The 25,110-nt window shown below is 34.3% G+C and overlaps 1 protein-coding gene across 1 annotated transcript in view; it reads right to left on the bottom strand.

The window, feature by feature from the left end:
• bnl (fibroblast growth factor branchless) overlaps window positions 1-25,110 on the bottom strand; it is a 287,180-nt gene that overhangs the window by 165,821 nt on the left and 96,249 nt on the right. The window lies entirely within an intron of this gene.

Genomic DNA, 25,110 nt, shown 5'->3' with positions numbered 1-25,110 from the left:
GTGGAGTTTGATTCTCTCCTACGGCTGAGATTGCTCAGCGGGTGTCGTATTGTAGCTTATGCTGACGGTGGGCTCCTGCTGGTCGAAGGATGCTCGCGGAAGGAGGTTGAGTTCCGAGCCACCCAAGCTTGCAGGATATTGAGGTGTGGGGCATCAACATAAGGTAACGATCACCCCGGAGAAGACTACGATGATGCTATTCAAAGGCCCTTTGACAATAAGTCGGCAAGTACGTGTTTCGATGTCAGGCCGGCGTATCAAGTACGTTCAAGTTCAAAAGTATCTCGGGGTGTTTCTTGATGAAAAATTGCAATTTAAGAAGCATCTTCAGTACGTCGCGGAGAAGGTCTGTAGTGCCTCCTTTGGAATATGACGTGTGATCTGTTCTGATTGGGGTCTTAACTTCAAGACCATGAATATTCTGCGTATGCGAAGCTAATATGCTACATATGGCGCCTGTTTGGGCGGATAGGCTAAAATTCAAAAGATATCGGGATATATTATCGAGGACTCAACGCCTTGTATTGTTAACGTTAACGGGTGGTTATCGTTCGATTTCACAGGAAGCAATCTTGGTGTTTGCGAGGTGTAACCGATAGATTTGATTGCGTCTGAGAAGTAACAACGTTATGTTGCTAAGAAGTTCGGTGAGTCGACTTCGGTGAAAGTGCAGGAAGTTGAACAACATGGCGATGCTTTGTGACGGGCCAGATAGGATGAAACAGAGAGTGGGCTGTTGTACATATGATCTCTTTCCAGATGTTGTTGGTTTGGATATTGTTGGCCTCTTGGTTACACCCTAAAATGGCATGGCGCTTTCAGAGACTCGGCCTGGTGGACTCCGGTATGTGTCCACAATGTGGACAGTTGGATGATGCCTATCGTGTTCTTTACGCATTCCCTAAGTACGAGATGATGCGCACGGAGACTATTTTGCCGGCTCGATATTATCGGGTCGGCGTTTGATCTTCGTGTAGATTGAAGGGACCGTGCCGAGCGGGCGATCGTTGAGAACTTCATCATTTATTTGGCAAAAGAAAGGATTGTCGAAGAAATTTAGGGTTCCGCTTCGATTTGCCTTATCCTACATGTTTTTGGTTTTATGTTTTGTTATTGTTTCTTGTTTTGGTGTGTTTTGCACTAACGTTGCGTGTTGAACTCAACTTTTCCTATTTCGGGTAGGTAATTGTGATTTCAATTCCTTCTATTTATCTATTCTGTCTTGTTAAAGACTTGGATATGTTTTTTTTTTTAAGTTATCTAGTAGGTAGTAATAAACGGATGGGAATGTCACATGTGGCATCCTGACTGAAACAAGACTGAAAAATGCTTTTTGCCGAGATTGAAGATGTCCTCCGGTAAAGCCCATCAAGGACAGGTACGGAAGAGGTGGCGTGGCAACCACAACCGTCACATGGAGGGTGTCTTTCCCTATGGGGTCAGGATGATAGTACACTCAAATTAATTTATCTATTTGTTAAAGCCGAGTTTTGAATTTATTTGGTGAATAATTATTTCGCGTTTGTCCTTCGGTGCAGTGTGGCGCGGGGATCGTACTTCCGCAAAACGGTTACGTAATTGAGGTTACGGTTACAAATTAGATAGGCGGGCTATAAATGAGAAAATATTTTACAAGAGCCCTGCAGCGATGGCGATAGCTAAGTTAAACTAAAACACACCGATGGAAATGTCTACCGAGGCGTTGTATCGGTGTCATCCTGATGAAAGACTGTAATGTAATCAGATATAGAGAGTCAATAAGACGACCTCCGCTAAAGCCCATCAAGGTTGGGAACGAAGGGAATAGTATGGCGACCTGGAATCGTCACAAGACGGAGTATCTTCCCCTACGAGGGTCAGGATGTACCGATAAAAATAATTTTATTTTGGTAAATTTCTTTTATTTTCAATAGCCGCTGTGCCTTCTGTATTTTGTAGTCTGTCGAATAAAAACATTCTTCTTGTTATTTGCTTAAGCTATGTTTCCGTATACGTTAGACGGTTAATCTTTACTAACATTTAAATACACGGGCCAGTTGCAAATCGTCCAATCGCAATATATATTTGTCCAAAAATTGTATCGCATCCAACTGCACCGTGCCAAATTTTTAAAATTAATTTTCTCCGGTCTTGATCCGCTACGTACGTGTCAGAACCTCAATTCAATTATAACGCTCGAGTTTGACCGTAATTAATAAAAATCTCGGAAAAGCCGAACACGGGGACAATCGGTTGTCTGTTATATTTTACTCCCCGTTTAACAGAATTAATATCCGATGTAAAAGGATTTATTTTATTAACAAGAAAAAAGTTCAATATTTACGTTTTAAAGTTAACAGGATTTATTTTCTCATCGTCGACGATGCGATTTAACGTAGTAAAATACACATACACATACACATCAATTAACTGTGTATACGAGTGTACGTATAGCAAACTTTATTACATAAAATACAAGCGGTGCTTAAACGGTTTGAAATTGCGATGTAAAACATTGAAAGTAGGCTTAAAACAAACATTTGTTCGTACATATATTTTTATACATACACAGGCTGGAAATAACCGCTGCAGTCGTTGACCCACGGTAGACGAAAGCTCGGCATAGTATTTTAACAACGCACAGACAATTATTGTTAGCGAAGGTACAAACAAACAAATCTTAACGGATTCGGTAAGCACTGTCCGACACCCGGAGGTGCTTGGTGTCCCTTAAACCGGAACTAACACCGGCCGATAATTTCGTTTCGTTTTATGCGTCAGCGTCCGTTAGTTACGACCGTGTAGCGTTAGGTTAAGCTAATAGGTATGTGTCAAACGGAATCGTTTGCGCTGCGTTATACCGATAACACGGCGGCTCTTTTAGTTTCATAAAAGAGAGGCTGACGTCGAGACGTTTCTTCTGGCCCGGTTTGTTCTTACGTAACTCGTTCTTTTTAAACTTCTTGACGGTTCTTAAATTTAAAACGTACAGAAAGAGTAACAACGTAAACGTTGCATCTTTTTATTCGACCTAACGTTCTCGGTCGTATTTATTTTTCAAAGTTCACCGCGACTTGATTTAATACATCGCTTTGACGAACAATTTATAGCGTTTTACATTTAACGCACGCTCTCGCGTATCTTAGTTAAAAGTTCAAACGCAGATGCTAGCCAACGAAGCGTCTTAGCGGCGATAAATTATTTTGCTTGCGGTAATCGTAGCGAAACAAGGAAACGCATTCAGATACTTTAATATTGTTTTACCGTCTCCTTCACAAGAAACCGTTCTAAATGAATGCAAATTGCGATATATACCCCGAATTTTTAATAATTTACTTTATTACTAAGCGTTTATTTATTTATAGAATAAAATTAAATGCGATCAACAGACTGAAATTTTGAAATTGACAATACTCGTCATAAAAAAAATAATAAATAATAGGAAAAAATAAATTCATATTCATCTTTGTAAAAAACCTAGTTAGGTCCGTGCATATATATCGGTATGAACAGATGTGCTGTTAAGCAAAAAGGACCGCTAGATCGATATGAATGATTCTGTTGACCGGTAAAAATGTTTTACGCGAATGATTTTATAAAAAATTCAATTAATATGGAGACGTAATTTTTAAATCGAAGGTACTTGGTATTTACAACACGTAATAATATTTTGAATTGTAACTAAATCACGTACTTTAAAAAATAACTTTCCGCAATTTAAACTAAAAAAAAGATCGAATTTTTTGATTGAACACATATAAAAAAAATAGTAGGCCTGTGATTTAAAAATATTCAAACGTCATTGAACACGGGATTTTTTTCAAATGAAATCAACCAAATATAAAATCAAAACATTTTTAAGTTATTAAAACATATATTTTTTAACGAGAAAACTTCGTATTACGTTTAAATATCTTCATTTTTTAGATTATTTATAAAGATCTACAACAATAACTATATATAGCGTCTCGGCCTTTCATCCGGAGGTCCCAGGTTCGAATCCCCGTCAGACATGGCATTTTCACACACAATACAAATCATTAATCTCATCTTCTGAAGCAATACCTAACGTTGGACCCGGAGGTAAAAAAAATAAATAAATAAACTGTAATAAGTTAACATAATATTTCGGCTCACGGGTAAAGGTCTTATTACGCTTCCTTTACAATTTTTAATAAATTACGGAACCGTTTGAAAAAATGTTCCTACCGATTTATTTAAAATAGAATTCAAATATTTTATTTTACCGAAAAAATAATATTTCTCTCACTAATTTTTAGATAATACTAATTAAAAGATTTAAACAGACCTCTGAATTTTCTGTACCGCAGTTCAACGTGTTTACTATTCGTTTATTCAGCGCTGTCTATTGATACGACATCATTAAATTTCTGACTTTCAAGTACAACATTCCACGACATGTTTCTATAATCGATCAGTTCTTTACGTGCTTTTCAACGTTCGCAATTCTACAGGATACACTTCACTTCTGCAGATAAAGCACACAGAGATGCTAGGATTTTTATCCTAAAAATAACGTTCTGGAAGGCAGTCGGGATCCGTATACACCCTAAAGACTGCCACAATTCCCTTCGAAGGTTGTCAGGAATTATATTTTCTCCGTTAATTAGAGCTATATACTGTTTACCTTCTGCCCGAGTCGTTAGATAATTCAGGAACTTTCGGTTTATAACATTTTTAACGGAGCGGGAAGACAAGTTTATATGTTTTAGTCGACGTCGTTCGGGGTCCTTGCTTCGCTGACGAGTCAGCCTTCTCGTTTCCTTCAATTCCGATGCGAAATGGTGTCCGCTGAAAGGTAACCGAAACGTCAACTTCACCTAATCAGGCGAACTGCCTAATTTCAGATATTTATTTGAAAACGACCGACGAAATCTTTTAGAAGGCAGGTTTAGAATCGCAAAACAATACTTCTTTCTTGGGAATTTCAGATGTTGCCAACACCTGTTTTAAAACGATGTCTATAGCCTCCAGCTCCCCAACTAAATGAATTTATATCGTCCGATAGATAAATAAAAACCGAAAAGACAACCGTAGACACCGATTCCATCCTCCATCAAAGAGCGGTCATTTTAAATACGGTATCGTTCTGAGTCCGGATAGTTATGTTGTATAAACTTTTGCGCGACGACCTCCAAAAGTATTCCGTCAATATCCGATTTCCTCAACGGCTCACCTAAGTCCAGCGTAACTTCAACGTTCAACGGCTGTAATCGGCATTTTGGAAGCTCGAGTTTTTCGATGCTGCGAGGAGGAACAAAGTCCTGCGTTATCTCCTTGAGCTGCTGTATAAAACCCTTTCGTGTTTTTAAACGAGGTTTATGCGGGATATAAAAGGCTACGTGTATATTGTGTATACGCGCTCAAATAATTTTCATTAAAGCCTTTTGAAGCGTGAAATTTTTTTTCGTTCGATCTTTTTGACGAAAACCGTTTTAAAATTTTTTTATCAAATCGTTTTCAATTCAATTTCATAATTATCACGATGTAATTTCCGTAGGAAAACATCGTGTACAAGTACAACCCCGATTTATTTTGACTATCGCTCCTTCGATTCAACGTCTTTAATTTTCATCTCCTAATTTTAGTGCGCTAAGCGTAAACCGTTCCGATAAAGCTTGCTGACGATTTTTCATTAAGTTAAAACAAATCAAATTTAAATGACCCCGAATTTTGTCAGGACACTGTCAATCATAGAGGTGAAGAAAGCGCTAGACAAATAGTTTTAAATTAGAACGGCTATACTTTCTTTTGATGTTTACAGTCAGAAAGAAAAACTTTATCTGTTAGCTCTACATCTAGTTTTCTGTTGTACAATTTTCGATATAATAGAGTAAGAAATGCTTTCCGTGTACTTAGAAACAAAATACGCATACGATTATCGGATCGATTTAACGTCGTGCCGTTTTTCATCCGAATGATTTTTTTCATTATCGTATATAGTTCAAAAAAAAATTGTAGATAATATGGAAATAAATTACTTTTTGGTTTTAAATCTACTTGTCATAATTTATTTATTTACATACGCGGAAAAACAAGATAATAACTTAGCCGACTTTATATACGTGGGCGAAATTTAAATAAATTTCGCCCACGTATATAAAGTCGGCTGATATCGGTACATCCCTGGGGGGTCAGAAAGGGTTAATCGAGTCATATTCTTAATACTTAATGGCGACAACAAAAATAAACGAACGGTCTTGCATACGAACTAAAGCCGGTTATATTTGATTAGCTAAACGACTTTAGCAGTACAGTACCGAGAATGAGGATTAATACGTAAAAAGCGTGAAAACTCATTTCGTTGAAATTACAATTAACATCGACCGTCACCATTATATGTTCACGAGTAAAAATTATAAATAATAATAATAATTGTAAAATAAATTTAAAATTCACGAGAAAACATAATTTTGCATAATATTATAGTATACGTAAACGCGTTAAGTCGAATATAATGTAATTTTGATTTACAAAATTATCTTGTATAAATGCGCGTGTCATCGATAAAACATATTTATGAACTGCTGAAATTCACCTCACGATAGCGCTTTCTCTGTTTATAATTAATCTTTATAAATTCGATAAAAAATATATAGATTAATGAAACTATCCTTATTCAGCGGTTAAACGTCGAATGAATTTTAAATTCGGTCGTTCTGGATTCTTCAATTTAAGCGTTTATGCTCATAAAATAACAAATTATTAAGATAAATTTACGCCAAAAATGTTTTTTTAAAGATGAGCAAAAAAAAAAAACGATTAAAAGAATTATTCTAATTTACCCCCCGGTTTTGAGTTTTAGGACGTTAAGATTTGTATATCGTACTTTGAACTACCCGTTGTTCAACAGGAGGGAAAACATCGGTCAAATTTAAAAATAAAAAATTTATTTTGAAAATCTTTAAAATTTTATTTGATTTTTATTCCCCTCCACTGAAATATTTTACTAAAATTCATCCCTTGCGTTTAAATTACAAAAAAAATATCTTTTTTACCCGGAGGAACTTTCCTTTGGAATTTCAAAGCGGTTTTGTGAAAATCGAATAAGGTTATATCGGCTTAAATTTTCATCAGTTGAAACCTTTTCAATTTATAAATCGATCATAGGCGTATAAATAAAAAGGGGATTATAGATAAAGGAGCGGGTTTAATTTGTTGTCCTGAACGTCCGGTCGGGTAAATATAAGAAAACATTTTTTGTCAATAGGGGGCGACTCGATAGAAAATGTTTCAAATAAAGATATAAGACGTCGGTAAGATTTCGTCGGTATAAATTACTATATTAATTAAAATAAATCTATTTTCCAAACTTCATTAAAACGATTCAACCGTTCGTTCATAATTCATATATCAGGAAACTTTTTAAATACTTTAAATTACTTTCAGCGCCGCGTGTATCATTTTAATAATGATATTTGTGTACGGACAAAGCGTATCAAATTGATATATAGTTGTATCCAGAGAGCGCTGCTAAATATACAGTTGGGCTGGAGGTAAAAACTTGCAACATAGATACGGCGTTTAAAGCGTTAAAAACTTTAATTTCTAGTTTAAGAACTTCATAATACAACTTTTTTATTCGGGGTTCATACGCGGGCTGAGTTCCTTGATTGTAGTACGTACACCACTAGATTGTAGGTCCGAAAGGAAAAAAGGTGACATTTTTAAAGAAACGGTTAGCGTCAAGCGTTAAAATATTCGACCGAACTATCGACTTAGTATCCGGAAAGAAAAACAAAAATCATCTCTACATCCTATAAACAAAATCACGATAACGGGCATAAATTTAAAAATAAACGAAGACTTAGAAGTAAAAGCTATTTATCATCGCTTAATATTTTTTTTTATATAATGTTAAAATAACACGGTTATAATATGCACATTCCGATTTAGCGAACAAATAAATACACGAATAAACAATATGAGAGATTAAAAATAAAATATTGCATTATTTTCTTAATATTGCATCTTATGTATACGCATATTAAACTTGCACCCCGCGATCAGTACAAAGCGGGAATTATTATCATTTATCATAATTGTTTTCAACTAATTATACAATTTATTTAATTAGACAATTAATTAAATTACTGTAAATAGTTTTAAAAAAATTAATTAACGATAAACGTTTCACAATAACACTGACAATGTACGACGATATAATTACGTCAAAAATATCGACCGACTGAAAACACTTCGCTAGGCGTATAAAATTTTACTTTTCATATTCTTTGTTTCTATATAAATTAAAATTATTTTTTATGCAAATTATTAACCGATTATCTATTAAAGTAGACGAATTTTATTTTTAAATATTTTTTTGGAATAGAATAAAACACTACATCAGTATTTTTTTCTACATAAATTTTAAGTCGTGCGACGATAAAGTTCCAGTTTAATAAATTTTAAACCGTCCGACATATATCAAAATATATTTACATAGATATTATTCGATCCTAAAAAAAAAAGTTAAATACATAAATTAATTTCTTTAGAAGGATTAGAGAAAAATAAAAAATACGTCGATCAGTAATACGTTAAATTTAATTCGTGTACCGGTTATCAATTTTTATTCATTTTTTCCGTCTTTCGTTTATGTAAATGCAGAGCTTTAAATTCATTACTTAAGCAAAATATTTACCTTATTATTAAATTAATTCCCGTTCCAGAAACTTATAGGGTACAAAATTTGTAGCGCCCGGTATCAGATATAGTAGTCGCATTATTTTAATCGCGCTTAAAACATTAATCCCGACCTAATATTTACTAAATTAAATTTACCGACATCAGTACGATTACAGTCGTTTATAAAGGAAGCGTTTTGAGGCTACGAAAAATCGCCTAGCGCGGCCGAGATTCAAATCCAGAGCCTTCCGGATGGACGGTTCTACCTTTTAACATACGGGAAAGAAATACCACTCTTACGCTATATTTTAAAATAAAACTTACGGGTGCGATTCAATACAAATAAATGGGATTGTACTAACCGGTTTACCGGCTCGGAAGTGAATTTATATCATAAAGAAACCTCTCCGATAATACTTTACAAAACTTCCTTAATTAAACCGCTCGAATACGCTCTTAAAATAATAATAATAATAAATAGTGCACGGAAAAGGATTTCTGTTAGTAAAAATTATATTTTCCCTTTTTTGTTCACCGGTTAATATAATAGATTATAGCGTTATTTTAACTAGTAAATAAACGTTTTATTTTTTTTTCAAGTCCGTTGAATGCAGGTACGAGTCGCAGTATACGTTGTTTAATATCACAGAAAGAGCTGAACGTATAATATTGTTAACGTGTGTATTTTTATAAGGAATTGATTCGTTTAATAATTTATGAAAATCGGACAAGGGAGGGGGATAATTCTTCTTTCATCCGCGACTTGTATATGCGATTTTTAGTAAAACTTTGCCTGGGCGATTAATGATTAAGGATCTTTAGTAATAGCAATACGTATACTTTTTAATTTCCTTCGTTTCTATCCAAATTAAAAGAAAGCGATTAATTTTTGTTTGCGTGCAACGCACGTTTATGCTACCCGCGGTGTATTCCTGCTCCCTTTTTCCGAACGAATTTTGCGCTTTTATCTCGAGAACAATGCATTTTCGAAAAAATCACGAGGCCTTTTATCGTTTTATGGAATTCAATCGTTCAAATTTGAAAATAGCGTAATCTTTTTTTAGTTTTGTCCCTCAGGATAGCGCTTTCCTCTTTTCGGTTAAGACAATTTAGATGACTTCCGGGACGAAGACCTGTTACTACCCAAAAGTTGGTTGTAATCGGTCGGATCTGTGAAGCCACAGAAGGAAACGTACATAACAGTTAACTATATTACTTCCTTTATACGTAGTCGGGTAAAAAGAATCTGTTTCTGTAGTCGTATCTTTAGAACGCAGAGAAGTAGACTGACAAAACAAATATTTGAACCCTTAAAAAATCGAAAACTTAAATAAATTAAATATTACGGATGATATATTTGAATACAGGACCTATCTCAGAGAATAAACTAAAAGACGTAAGTCAAAGACCAAGAAAAATCGAAATCCAAAAGAGGGACGAAAATTTCAGAGGAAAGAAAGAAAAGACCAAAAAAAAAGAAGTCGTATCGGATAAAACAAGAAACAGTCAAAACACGTAAAATAATAGATCGATCCGGTGCGTCCTAAAACGGGTAATAAAATACCATCTATTAATAATAATTTTTTAATTTATTACTAAGAGAAATATTAAATTTTAAGCTCGATACAAATGCCAAAAAAGTTCATTAACATTACTGCCAGATTTTTTGAGTACAGACCTAAGTAAAATGATTTTTTTTAAAAATAGAATTGTTTACGGATAGTTGCTAGTAGAAATTAAGAAATATCTGTTTTTTATTCCTAATAATAGTTATCTACCCGGATTTTTCTTTATAACAAATTAATTTTTAGCCGATGAAAAATTCCAGAACTTGGAATTCGAACACAGAACCTTCCGCATGAAAGGAAGGGACATCAACATTCGGTTACGGAGGTCAGAAAAATAATAATAAACGTACGCATAAAAATCAAGGTGAAGTTCTGATTTACTGTTTACATTTTTCTAATTAAAAAAAAATATATATATATATGTATATATTTCTTTATTTCTCACCTTACCGAGATAATAATCGAGGACAGCCAAACGGACAATTATGAATAACAGAAGTATTTTTTTGTTTCTTAATATAATCTAGATACATAGAGATACACGCATCATCCAGCCGTACGTAAACTCTAATAGCCTGGCTATGTATCTGTCACGCGGGCCGTCGCACTATTTTAGATGTACACGCATTATTATACGACTAACTTTCTTTATGAAAGAGATATAGCGAGATTGTGTGCCCGACTACCGATAGATTTTTATATAGATAACAATATTTATGTATTTATTTTAATAATTTGAATATTAAATTAACTGAACACACACGCACACATGAACGCATTTATACGCGTTTCTTTTATTTTTTAATTTTAATAAAGCGATACCTTCGACCAAATTTCGGTCGAATGTCGGTTACGAATATTTATAAGATAACTTAAAATAGTTTTATATATGTGGGTGTCCGACGAGATGTTTGTAAGGTGTAGAATTAATAATGCGTGCTCACATTCAGAAAAATTTATTCGGTTTTTAATATATTTTAAAATTAAGTTACGCTACACGCATCGCATTAACCGATACAACGTTTTTAAATGTATTTTACTTATATAAGAATATATTATTTTACGTAGTCTATTCTTATCTTCATCTTGCGTAAGTAAATCTAAAGTGAAAACTGTGTTAATTCACGCAGTAATACAGTTTAAATATCTATTTTATATTTTTATTCTTATTTTAAGACACTGGAACGTTTTTTTTCTTTTGTCTCCAAAAAAAGTTATAACGTGGAACTACGTTCTATTCTAGGTTACACAATATTTAAGTTTTTATTTAGTAAATTTAATTACACACATCTCCCTGTTTTCCTGATAACGTGGATTTCATACCGTACCGTTTTATTCGTGTCGTCGCATTTACCTCCGGCTGTCATCATTACCTCCTGTCGCATCGTCCTTCTGTTTAATAGCGCATCACGTAACACAGGACAAACCGATTTTTAAAGGGATAAATTTATTTAAATACCGATTTCAATTTCGTATGAAATTAAAATAATTACTTTCAAAAGAACGTTATTTTTAAAAGTACACGAATATAACCTTAAAACCCGTTCGAAAAATCATTTTCAAATCTTCCTTACATTTGTTACTTGTAGAAAACGATTCCTAACTTAAAAAAATAAAACACTATCTCTTACTAATCCTTAATTTGGTATCGCGCTTCAGAAAGTTGAAATTTTACGAAGTGTTGAATAAGATTTTTCTTTTATCTTTTTGGTGCGGTTATACAAAGTTTTATGAACAAAAGAAAAGAAAACCGCTGCCAGTATGAAAAAAGCTGTTCGCAAAGAAAGAAAATAAACCGTAAAAACTGTGTTAGTAAAAATAACCACAGACATGAAATAAAAGAGATCACTACCGAGCACGAGTTAAGGATCTTTGGAACGAATTACATATTCGAACACCTTCAATAAGCGATAAGAAACGTATTATTTGCTTCTTGAAATCTTACAAAAATTTAAAAAAAATTATAAATAAGAAAAAGCTGAATATTTCTTATTCGTTGTCTCTCTCTCGCCCCCTTTCTCTCTAATATTTTATTATTATTATACTAAAAAGAAAAAAAAATGTAAATTACCTAAGAAGTCTCCTACAATGCATTCCTACAAAATCCCGTGGGATGTAAATGTGGAACCGTTGGAAGATGGGCCGGCTATATACATACAAATCACTGTTCTAACAATTAACTATTTAATTTAACCGATTTTTATAAAAAAAATACTAATTGAAGGCTAAACTGGGAAAGGCATCCATTTTTTTTTTTAAAAAAGGAGTTTGTACGTGATCGGAGATCGTTAACTTCTTGTACCTTCTTCTGTACGAACTAGATCGAAATGGCGGGGGGGGGGGTGGTTTAATAAAAGGCGTACGCGTGCTAGCGCGCGGGCATTACATCTTATACTTACTGTTTTTAATTGCAGGTGGCGAACGATCGACCGTTTCTTATCCCGGGAATCCATATATGGTCCGTTTTAAGGATCCGTTTTCAGTCACTAGTACGACTCGCTTTTACCAAACACCGATTTCATCTCGTCGAACGCTGTCTTCCGTCGTCAGTCCGTCCGCTTTTATTTCTTTCGATTTGTATCCTTAAAATATTACATCACATATTTCCAATAAAACGGAACCTATATCGATAATATTCGACACGCACACACAAACACATACATATCAACACACTAATTTATAAGTAGATATATATATGTATATAATCATCTGTCGCCCACTTAGAAATACTTACGAAATTCTAATGGAAGAGTTACGTAGTGACGTAAGAAAGATTTTTTTCCATTTATGTCCTCCCACTCTATAATTATTACAATGTTAACTTTCTGAGATACTAATTAAGCGGTTTTTCTTTTACATCTTCACAGTTTAATTTAAAATATATATATATATATATATATATATATATACCAACAAGTTATCATGTACAAAAATAATACAAAATAACAAATTACTGAGATTACTTAAAACAAAGCTGTTTATAAAAGTAAAAGCTTCTCAAACCTGTTTATATACATTTATTAAGAAAAAATAAACAAATGAAGCCATCGGAAATGGTATTTATGTGTCTGAACAACGCTTGTGGTTATGTAGAATCGATTAAAATTTTTAAAAATTGTTTAAGCAATATTCCAAGCATTATAAAGCATTATAATATACTCGTAACGAAAGGAATTTTATATAATCTGTACAAAAATCAAACAGCAGTGCTATAAATTGAAAGAGGAAGAAGAAATCAATAAATGAAGATTGTTATCCATAAAAGAGTGAAACAAAGATACAGTACAGCTGTTTGTTTTTCTTTTTTATTCATCTGCAGAATAACAGATATCGGAATAATTACTTTTTTCGAACGGAAAGGGTTCATCAACGCGTCAAAAATTTTGTTTTTGAGAGTACTTTTAAATCAGGGGGTGCACATTTTTCGACAAAAATTTTGCCCTATTTGGACCACCCTAATATATATATATATATTTCCATGTAATGTGCTTACCGACATAAAAGTGTAAATTAATCTATTGCTGTAAATTGTCATGTATCATCGTTGTTTTAACGCGCGTAAAACATTTGGGATCCTATTCCAGCTTTACTTTTCTATGACAGTACTGTCGATCATCAAACAAAAGGTTCCTGTGCGTCGAACAAGTCGTAGGTGCTACTTATTCGGCCGAATAGCCCGCCCCCATTTTGATATCGATATGTACAAGTATATAATATTCTATGAGGAAGACGACGGTAATCCATTTCCATGTGGAAATTTTTTTATCGGTAATTTCGTAAATAAAAATTTGACCGTTTTACCCTGAAAAAGAAATTACTTTGCGACACTTAAGTTAAAATATTCTGCATTAGGGATTTTAGTATTATACAACAAGAATCGTATTACATTGGCGACAATGTTATTTTGGGGTTAGTGTTGGTTGGGGGGGGGGGGGGTGGTTGAATAAATCGGGAAGACTGGTGAAGATAAAAAGAACAATGAGTACAATAGCCTTTCTTTCTTTCGACAAAAAAGAGGAAAGAAGAAATGCCGTCCGCAAATACCGGTGGTGGACGTCCAGTTTATAAAGGGGGAACCGTGGCGCAAGGCAGAAAGAGGGTCACCGACCCCACCCCACCTTCACAGCGATCGACATAATATGTTTTTGTTGTTGTCTGCAGCTAATAACGTCCGTAAAATAATAGGCCGATAAAAGAGAAGAACAAAGGCGCACCGATCATCGAAGCGCGAATAAGGATATAAAGGTTACGAGGTAACAAAAAAAGTGCGAAGTCGTCATGACCTGTGTAATTGTGGGAACCGTAGGAATATCAGGGGGGGTCTCGCTCCCCAGACGTCTTGCGACGGTCTGGCTCCCCCTCCCGTTCCCCTTGGACAATAATAATAATTTCCATAATCACAATAATTTAACGAAATTATTCGTAGTATTTTTTCCCGACGCGTTTTTATAGTATTAAATTTTAATTCTCCCCGTCTCGATCCTTCCCCCGATCGCTACGGTCGTCCAACGCTTAAGGAAATCGAACGTGACAAAAAAATATACCTTTTTATATGTTTATCGACCGTCTGAGAAGCGATAAAATATTTCATTGTTTTCTAAAAGACTAAATGAAATACCAAACTGTCGGGTTTAAAATTTCATAAAATGTTTTCAATCAGTACGACAGTAATTCGTCGTTCATTTCTTGCTATATAAAAAACTAATTTACACCTTACAAAAATTATTATAATTTATTAATTATCAACAAAAATTTTCTTTTTTAAATAAATATTTTTAGTTTTTTTTTTTTTAGATCGATTCACTCGTAAATTAAACATTAAACAGTCTTTTTTTAAATGTTATTTAAATTTTTAAGATTCTACTAAAAATCATTATCACGTTAAAAAAACAAACCGATATTTAATATTTATAATATTAAAAAATAATAATGTAATTAAAAACTACTTCTGGATAACAATAGAAATAAATTTCTGTGTCGCCAGTGAAAATCGTGATAATTGACATTTTCCTTGACTAAAATCACTTAACTATTTTTTCAGAAAAATTACTAGAACTAGGCTCACTTTTAAATACTTATTTGCGTTCAGAATAGTCGGAAATTTATCGTAAAATTAAAAAATTAAAAAATAATTTTTATGTAAAAGCGGATTTACGGTAACGTTTCAGAACTTTAAAATACGTTTTTCTGGCAAACCGTTTTCGTCAGTCGAAACGCTTTTCACTAGCGACACTGGTATCGCTAAAATCAGCAAAATGAAAATGTATTAAAATAATTTTGAACGGACGAATTCGTGGAAATAAAAATGGATATTACACGCTCTCCTTTATTTATTTCCTCTTTGATAAACACAAATAGATATGAAAAAAAAAACCCGGTAAGATGAAATATAAAGATACTTTTATCGGGTGAAAATTTTAAAATCGTTTTATTACTTCCTTGTACGAAGTAAAGGTTTTCAGATTTCAACGGAAATATCCATTTCGACCATCCCTGGATCCATTTTGACTAGTTTCGGCTGTACGTACGAATGTATCTCGCATAACTCAAAAACGATTAGCCGTAGGATGTTGAAATTTTGAATTAGAACTGTTGTAACATCTAGTTGTGCACCTCTCCATTTTTCCATTTACTTCACAAATAAAGCGACTATTTTCTGACAGATCTATTTCAAACTTCACTGGAGAAATGAATCGTTGTCATTGTTATTAAAATATATAAAAGTAAAATAATGCATACGTACGAACTTATATTGTTTAAAGTATATGACGTCATATTTGTTTGTAACGAAACGTTTAAGTTGTTATTTTATTTGATATTTTCACGATTCTTACGAGAAATAAAAATTTTATACCTATCGATATTTGTGAATTTCTTTCGTACCGAATTGTTTTTGAATAATCCGATTCGGACGTTTTTTAAGATTTCGAATTAAATCTTCACTCACAAAACGTATCGTAACCGATGCGTATTAGACACGATATCGTATGATATACGCTCGATTGATTTTTTTTTTTAACTTTCGGGACCACCGGCTATTGCTTCAGAGGATAAAATGAATAACTTGCAGCGTGTGTGAAAAATACCATGCCTGACCGGGATTCGAACCCGGGAATCCTGGTCAGGCATGGCATTTTCACACACGCTCCGAATCATTCGTTTTATCCTCTGAAGCAATATCATTTAACAGTGGTCCCGGAGGTTAAAAAAATAAAAAAAAAAAAAACGCTCGATTTATTACAGCGTTTTATGGTTTAGAACGGCCGGCTGTACGCAACAAAGCAGTGACGATAGCTTTTCGTCACAGTAGGCTAGTTTCATGAGAACAAGTGTAACGTTCTTTAAAAAGTCTGGCCGCATAATTCAAGAATCGTTTTGAAGTTATACAGACTACTTATATGTTTTAATACGTAAGTTCATTAAAAATAAAACCTATTCAAAGTATTATAACGCGAATGTTCTCCGAATATTACACAGAAAACCCGTAAAATAAAAATAAAGTTTTTCTAAACGAAATATTAAAATAAATTCGAAAAATATTACGCTCCAAAAACAATTTATAAATATTTTCTAACCTAGATGTTAATTCACGTTTTTAAAAAATCATCATCGGTAGAAACCTACGCACAGTGTAAGTAAAATAATTCCGTGGCGGAGTGGTAGCGTCACAGCCTTTCATCCGGAGGTCCCAGGTTCGAATCCCGGTCACGAATGACGTGTTTCATACGCTACAAAATCCATTTCCATATCCCACCCGCAAGCTTAAAGCTTGTGCGGCTTCAAGATAACGGTTTACGTCATTATGCAAAATTTCACAAAAGGCTTCTTTAAGAAATTTAAATTTCAAGCTGAGTTTTTTATCGTTCGACGATGTACTTTGTTTCGCTATCGATAAAATAGGTTTCCCGGTTATCCGATTCCTGCTTATAGGTACATTTTTTAAAAGCAAATTTTGTAACCGATTTTCCAGGCGATTCCGGGCAAGGTTCGATTTCTCTGTTTTCTAATGCGTCGATAATAAATTTATTAATAATTATAAAGTTATAATAATTACATTATAAATAATTTATAACGAGTCACGTGTTTCTTCCTTTCAGTTTACCCTATGTATTCTAGATTGCGATTATTATCTGTGCAAATTAATTTATAAATGTCGACCGTTTCGATTTTTTTTTTATTATACGATTTTTTAAATTATTTTTTTTCTTTTTAACGTATATTTTTTTATATAAAATTTGTCCATCGTATCTGCAAACGATGATTTTCAATAAACCAAACGGGCGTGTAGGTTTAAATAATTTCTCAGCAGCGAAATGTTATCGAAATTATTCACAGTAAAATTATAGAATTCGACCGATAACTGTACACATCCAGACGTGTTACGATCGGCCGTAGGTGCAAAATCTTTCAAAAACATTTTTATTCTTCCGGTGGAAAGAACAGACTTTGACACTGACACATTTATAAAAATATAAAATACAAATCACCCTGTTTATGTTTCACAATAAATAAATTATTTTGAACTATTATTAAGGCGGTTATTCGTGTGAACCTAACGAAATATCGTATCGTATTAATGTAGTAAGGTTAAACGTATCCCCCGTACTGATCCAAGAAGAAAATTTGACGTGAAACGCGCCATGGAAACGTAGAATATACATACATTTCGCTGAAAAAATCTATAGGTCAAACTGTAAAATCCTTCGTTAGGTAAAGGCATCGACTCTTAAAAACGAGTGTGATGGAAACGGTACGAATAAAAATGGAAATGTTAAGAGAAAATAAGAAGAAAAATAAAAAGGAGTGGAGAACGACAACCGTACCGTACGAGGAGAAGAAAGGAAGAGGGAGCTGGAAGCTGGAACCGGGAAACGGGCAGACGGTCCGGGATGACTGATGACAACTGTCGAGGAGATATTCGCCCAGTTAGTAGCAGAGAAGCGGTTGGAGCGAGAATGGCGGTACAACTGGTCGCGTGCCTCCTTCCTCACAAATACGTTCGATGATTAACAACTTGATATAATTGTATACTAGTGTACATATATATAAAACCTGTGCGCATTAATTCTTTCTTTCTCTTTATTTTTCTTTCCGTTTCTATTTCTCTCTCCGTCTTACATTTCATTTGTGTAAACGTAGCGATCCAACAGAAGAATGAGCGGTACGTAAAGTCATGAACTCGTTTATTTATTTCTTAGCGAATCTAAAGTTGTATCGGCTTCGTACCACGCTGTCTACCGACGACCGGTCGCTTAAATATTATATTTAATGTACCGCATCGTATCTCAATCCGTGAATATTAAACCGTAACAAAAAAATTCCGGTGAATAGTTCGGTAATAGAATTTTAAATCTACAGGTAAATAATTCGGTTCACTTTTGTGAAAATAAAAAACGACGATACCCGTTTGCTGTTTATTTTCATATATTTTTTACGAATACAAATAAATAACGGACGATTAATTTAACCCGTTACAGTTTTATATAGATTTATAAGAAACGAAAATAAACGTGAACATGCGAGATCAAAAAGTTTCTTTTTTCAAAGTTCTGCGTAATATATTACACAGATATAACGGTGTTGAAATAATGAAAAAAGGAAATACTTAAGCTTGCTGTGCGCTACAAGACCGCTTGACTGCCAGCGGTTCCTAACGACTGATTGACACTTAACAGGTTTTTAGCAAACGAAACGAAGTTTTAACGCGCAAGATATATATTCTACATTCTTAAAGAAAATGTGTAAAAAGATTTACAAGCCGCGGGTATCTGTAAATAAGTACCGATTGCATATGTTTTTTTAAAGTTATCCATATCTTCAACGTAAATAATCGTTACTGCATCGTTTCCAGAAGAAAGCTTGTCGACAACAGTATCGTTTATTAAGGTATATATTATTTGTAATGAAAATATATATATACCTCTATAACAATATTAACCGAAGATATAAAGAGACTTCTGTAAATAAATTTATCCCGATTCTTATAGAAGATTGTTATTGTTACCGTTTAAAAGAAAAGAGGAGAAGATAAACGTAAAGAATATCGCACCGTCAGTGTAATGTCATTTCACGGATCGAAAATTAAAACTACGACGGCTTACAGGCGAAAATAGGAGCAGGGTAAATGTTGTATAAATAGAAGATCGGTTCGATGTTTGCTTCTCAGATAAATTTTTGGAAGCCGAATTAAAGCCACCGCTTAACATTTGTACATCCGGAAAAATCTTTTAATAACGTATAATAAACGAAATTTTTAAAGTTTCAAAGAAAATTTGATGGAAATAAAAGGGAGAGAGGTACCACGCATTCAATCTGTACAAAAATCGAGTCGCCGTAATAAGGTAGAAGATGAAGAAAGAAGAGTTTTGATTCAGAAAAAGGAGCGAGCCTTTAATCTGTTTATAAATGATCCGATATAATAACAGAAAGACAAACATCAGAACGATTTAACTGTTCGAGGAGAAAAGATTAAAATATTGTTATTAAGATTCGCCAATAATTAGTATTCACTCGGTAGAAACCGAAAATGTGTTACGAGAAATGTCGAACGGCAAGCGTTTATCGCGAAGAGAGAAACTCGCTTTATAAATAAATAAAAATGAAACAAACGTAATGAAATTTGATAGAAAGGAGTATAATTAAGAATCACAAGTTAACGTAGATGACCGGAAATGCGAGTAGTAAAATGCAAAGGGTGAACAAAATTAAGCAGATCGGCGCAAGCAAGACGAACTTACATACAGAAAGATAAATGAGGTCGGTAGCTGTACAACGAGATAAACGGGTTTAATTAATTCGACGATAAAGAATGTTAGAAGGTAAAAACCGCAGAAATAAACGAGACTAGAATATATAGTAAAACGCATAATTGAAGATGCACGATGTATTAAATACGTTATATAGTTAAATATTAGTTCGCAACAGAAAGGAGCGAGCAGTAGGATTCAACTACTCGTACGACTGATGTATCAAAGAAAAAAAATACCTTTCGGCACGCCGGAAGGCGGAGGTAGATTTTACCGGTACTAAGTAGGGGATAAAAAAGATTTCCACCTTAAACTTAAGAAAAATTTGAAATTTACTGAATATAACGGCTGCATGTGAAAAACGCTTTCACATGTTTAGCGCGTACGACAAGCCCATCTTCTTACAATTCCAGCAAAATTTTGGGCAACCCTTGCCGTTAGGGTTGGTCATATCAAAAATTGTTTTAGAAAAAGATTTTAGAGGACTAACGAGCACTTTAACCCGATTCGATGCTGTGCCTATTAAGGAAAATGTGAATTTTTGCATTTGAACCCCCAATTTTTCCACCCCTTGAGCTAACGGTTGGTGATATCAAAAAACTTTACTTACGTAAGTTTTAGGCTCTTATCCAAAGAATAATAGGAACTAAACGAATTCGATATTTTACTTGATAAAAAAGTTATAGCGATATTTTGTTTTTTCAAACCCCCTCCCCCCATTTTCACATCACGATCCGATTTTACCCATTAACAAATTCAACCGAGATTTTGGGTCGTTTTACTTTACGTATCAATTTTAAAGTGATTGGCGCAAAATTACGGCAGTTATCGTGTCCACAAGAAAGTGAAATATATATAAACTTTTGAACTGTTGGTGGTTTTGGAATCTGGGAGATGTGAAATGCGAAGATATTTCAAAATTTCCCGGAAGTCAAATCACGTTACCCATTTTTAGGTATGTTAGGAAAATACGACGGTACTTAAGAAACACAATTCTATTTGAAAACTGTCAGTGCCCGACTGAGATTCGAAATCAATATTTTACGAATGAAAGGGTAGAAACGTAACCGCTACGAAATTAATATTATTCGTAAACCTTCGGTTTAATAAGAAAATGAGACGATAATTTTCTATTAAAAAAAAGAAATGCTTAATTAAAAGTAACGCAAACTGGGATCGTGTAATAGATTGTTGCAAGCAATATCCTATTTTATTATTTTTTTTAAATTTTTAATTAGCGTGTTAATATTAGATCTAGTAAACTTGTTTAATAATAAATTATTATCGGTCATGTAAAACAACATTAGGCATCCGGTTTTGCTCCATAACTATTTATTATAAATATAACGATGATTGTTGTAATGATAATCCTTAACAGCTGTGTCCGTGTGTGTGTGTGTGTGTACACGTGTGTATAACTTATATATTACAGTATAATCGTTAAGAGCGGCGCCGCCGTAGACAAGAAAATATTTTTATTATTATTATTATTACCTGTTATGCTTGTCTACCTTTCAACGTAAAAACGATTTGATTCGGTTGCCGTATGATGGATAGATGTAGTTAAGACGCACACAGTAGGCAACACTCGACCGAGTGGGCGTTGTGGCCAAATTACTAACGCAGACACGAATATACAGACCGGCACACTACGTCCGAATATTATTAAACGATATAAAGGCGAGAGCGGAGTCCGAAATTATTTCTGGTGATATTCTCCACCCCGCATTACGATGACCGGTAGGTATCGCCTGTAATGCCGATGTAGTTTCAGGCTAACAGTTAATCGTTTTCAGTTTCTCGTTTCGCCCGTTTAAAAGCCTTTAACTATCGCTTTTATTCCGCTTCTTGCTACCGTATAATAGACGGAACGAATCGAAAACCTCTTTTATAATAACAAAATACGATAACGATAACTAAACCTTTTTTTTTTTTTACCTCGGGACTACCGTTAGGCATTGCTTCAGAGGATGAGATGAATGACGATTTTTGTAGCGTGTGAAAATGCCATGCTTGACCGGGATTCGAACCCGGGACGATAACTATACCTGAGGATGTATATCTGAACGTCATCGCCCCGATCGCTTGTTTAATATTTTCAATTCCACTGTCGGCCGCTATTCAAAGCTCAGCTCTCACTGAAGAGGTGTCCGAGCCCGAATTTTTTTTGAGTTAATAACCGGTATGTTTTCCATTTCCGAAGCAAATATTACCCGGTAACGTTTGATACGTTAGCCGGACAAAAATGTACGTAACAATGAAAATAAAAAAATTAATCGGTCGGGTTCCCTAACGGAAACAATATATTTTCCGTTTTTAAAAAAAAATTTAAAAAGGTATTTTTTTATCGAAAGTAAAAATGAAATTATTAGACGTAAATCGTACATCTCTGGTATTCCGGTTTAAATAAATCAAGTTTATGTCAGAAAAAACAACGTTTTGAATTCTTATCATCGACTTTTCAACTTCCCGCTTCACGAAAAGAATTTTTTTGTTTATAGAAACGTATTTTTTTCTAAAGATCGAAAAGAAAATAACGGGAAAGATTTTAATGATTCTTTACCTATTAGCTAACCTCTTTTCAATTTTCTCTATGCTATTATAAAGAAAATTGTAGTTTGTTTTTTGTTGAAAATAATTATTTATAAACATCACAACAAAAACTGATCTCGTAAATTATTTTAGCTACTCGGATATACGGTAGTTATTATTTTTTAAATGCGATCTTAATTCGTTACTATTACTGTACGATTTATTATCCGTTTTTTATAATGATTGTGATGATGAATCGACCGGTTGCAACACTCTATTAAATATTTAAATAAGTTGCATTTAGCTGGTAATGATGTAGCGCAATCTTGTAGTATTATACGATATAATAAATAAAAATAAGACCGAAGTTCTAACATATTACGTCCTACACACCGTAAGAATATTAATGAATAAAGAAAATGCACAAACATAAATAAGAGAAAACTAATAGGAAAAGAGCGTGCGTATCCTTCCGAATAATAAGGTTCGTTATTACTAATATCCCATCACATTCAGTATAGCGGTCGGTGTATTACTGTGCACATAGGCTGACGGCTGGGTTACCGCGCTATTAACTATCCTGAAACTCTGACAATGTACTGCACACAATGTAAGTATACGGTGCTATACGAAATGTTTTCCTAAAGGAATGAATTGTTCCACCCGTCCTAAGAGTCTATCTCTCTCGCACTTAATGTGCACAGCTATACGCCAACCGCCTTACAACAATCACCCGCCTCACCCTTACAGCGATCAGGATATAAGTGATTCGAATCACGTAAAAACGTATGCATTATTCGTGCATCATACTACAATTAAGTGAAATACGTTTAATAATAATAATTCAGCGTTTGTTAGTCTATAGTTGAGTGACCGTCGTTCTTAAACCGATTATTTGCAGCGTAATTGTTTTGCGAACGCGTTCTCGATTACTTTCTTTTTGCTCGATGATCTCCCGACGTAAGCTTGAAACTTGTGCGTGGGAGAAGGAAACTGAATTTTGTAGCGAACGAAAAATGCCACGCCTGACCGGGATGCGAATCCGAGACCTCCGGGTTAAAGCCCGAGACGCTAACGCTCTACCACGGAGATCAAAATCTATAATAAAGTAAATCTGTAATAAATAATTAATCTGTCGGCGAAGCTACGCTTAACTTTAATAATCTAACGAATTAAATCAATAAAAAATTTTAATTAAATATTTGAAAAAATATCCTGAAAATTTTTAAATTTAAACATAAAACGGTACGTTTAAATTTCAATCGAAAATTATCATATAACTGATGACAATTCACACGGGGCGGCCGGCATTTACCTGGAAGGCGTTACCTCAACCGCACCTATGAGTCGTGGCGGTGACGAAAACCCACCCTAGCTTCGGGCCCTTGCAGACCTCCCCATCGGGGTCTCCCGTGCATTACCGAAACGTTCTGACCTTCCGCTTCTGAAGGGCCCGAAGATTCCTCCGCAAGAGGGATACCCTTCACGTCCTATTTTTACACAAGGTCGGGGTATGCTCTCCACGCATATCCCCCCCCCCCCGTCGAGCGCGCTCTCCCTGCATAGCATTAGGGACCTTGAGGTACCTAATGCTAGCTCTATCTACCTCTATCTACCTCTATGTACCTCTATCTACCTCATTGTAGCAACGGGCGATGCGTGGTATCAGACGGCGGGTCCACGCACCCTTATCAGAGGCATCCCAAATCCTCTGCCACTCCTCTTCCAGTAGTTACGTGCATCTCCTCTAGGTGTTCCCTCCTGCATCCTAATGTGTTCTTCAGCGCGAAGTTTAACCGGGGGAATCCCCGCAATGACCTCAAGCGCTACTCCCGACACCGTTCTATGTACAACGGTCACCTTGATTGCCGCTCTCCGTTGCAAGGAGGACAGTCGTTCCTCTCTATCCCTTAAGCCGGACTTATTCTTCATTTTTTTATTTGCAAGTAAAAGATGACGTGAATGAAGCTAATATATGAAAACATCTTGCTCCTGCCGTCGGTGTTCAGATCCACCGATCTCGCCTAAATTACCTAACTGGCGATAAATAGGATCTTTTAAGTAATACTTTTAATATTTATGAGTTATTTGTAAACTAAAATCCGTACGCTACTACTTAATGTCTTAATATCTCACACGTAAATATTAATTTTATACGTTTTTATTTTTGTTTTATCTATTATTTTTGCATATCTGATTATTCTATAAATAAAATTAAAAATATGTAAAAAATTGTGAAAAATTCGAACCGTCTTATTATTTTCTTTATTATTAAAAAGAGAATTAATTATTTAAAACTATAGATGGCCCCCAGGGTTTCTTTTCTGTAAAATTTGATTAATTTTTGCAATACATTTTTTCCCTGTTATATAAAAAATAATATAAATGTATAAAAAAAGACATACGTGTAAAAAAAAAAACTTAATAAAATCCTGTGATTAATAGAAAGAAAGGAAAGGGAGAAAAACATGTAGATTAAACTGCGAACTTGATTGGTGCTTTATAAAAGACCCACTTCTTTTTTAAAGCACCATAAGTCTGTCTCCAACGGGGCGTGGCTTATTGACTACCAATCGTAATCAAGTTATGTACTTGGTAATGTACTTTCTTTCCTTTCCTACCTTTCTATAAATAGC

The sequence above is a fragment of the Lycorma delicatula genome, chromosome 7, assembly GCF_047948215.1.
Source record: "Lycorma delicatula isolate Av1 chromosome 7, ASM4794821v1, whole genome shotgun sequence".
NCBI classification, from domain to species: domain Eukaryota; kingdom Metazoa; phylum Arthropoda; class Insecta; order Hemiptera; family Fulgoridae; genus Lycorma; species Lycorma delicatula.
Note: the sequence above shows the minus strand (reverse complement) of the source record. Positions and strands in the feature narration are given on the sequence as shown.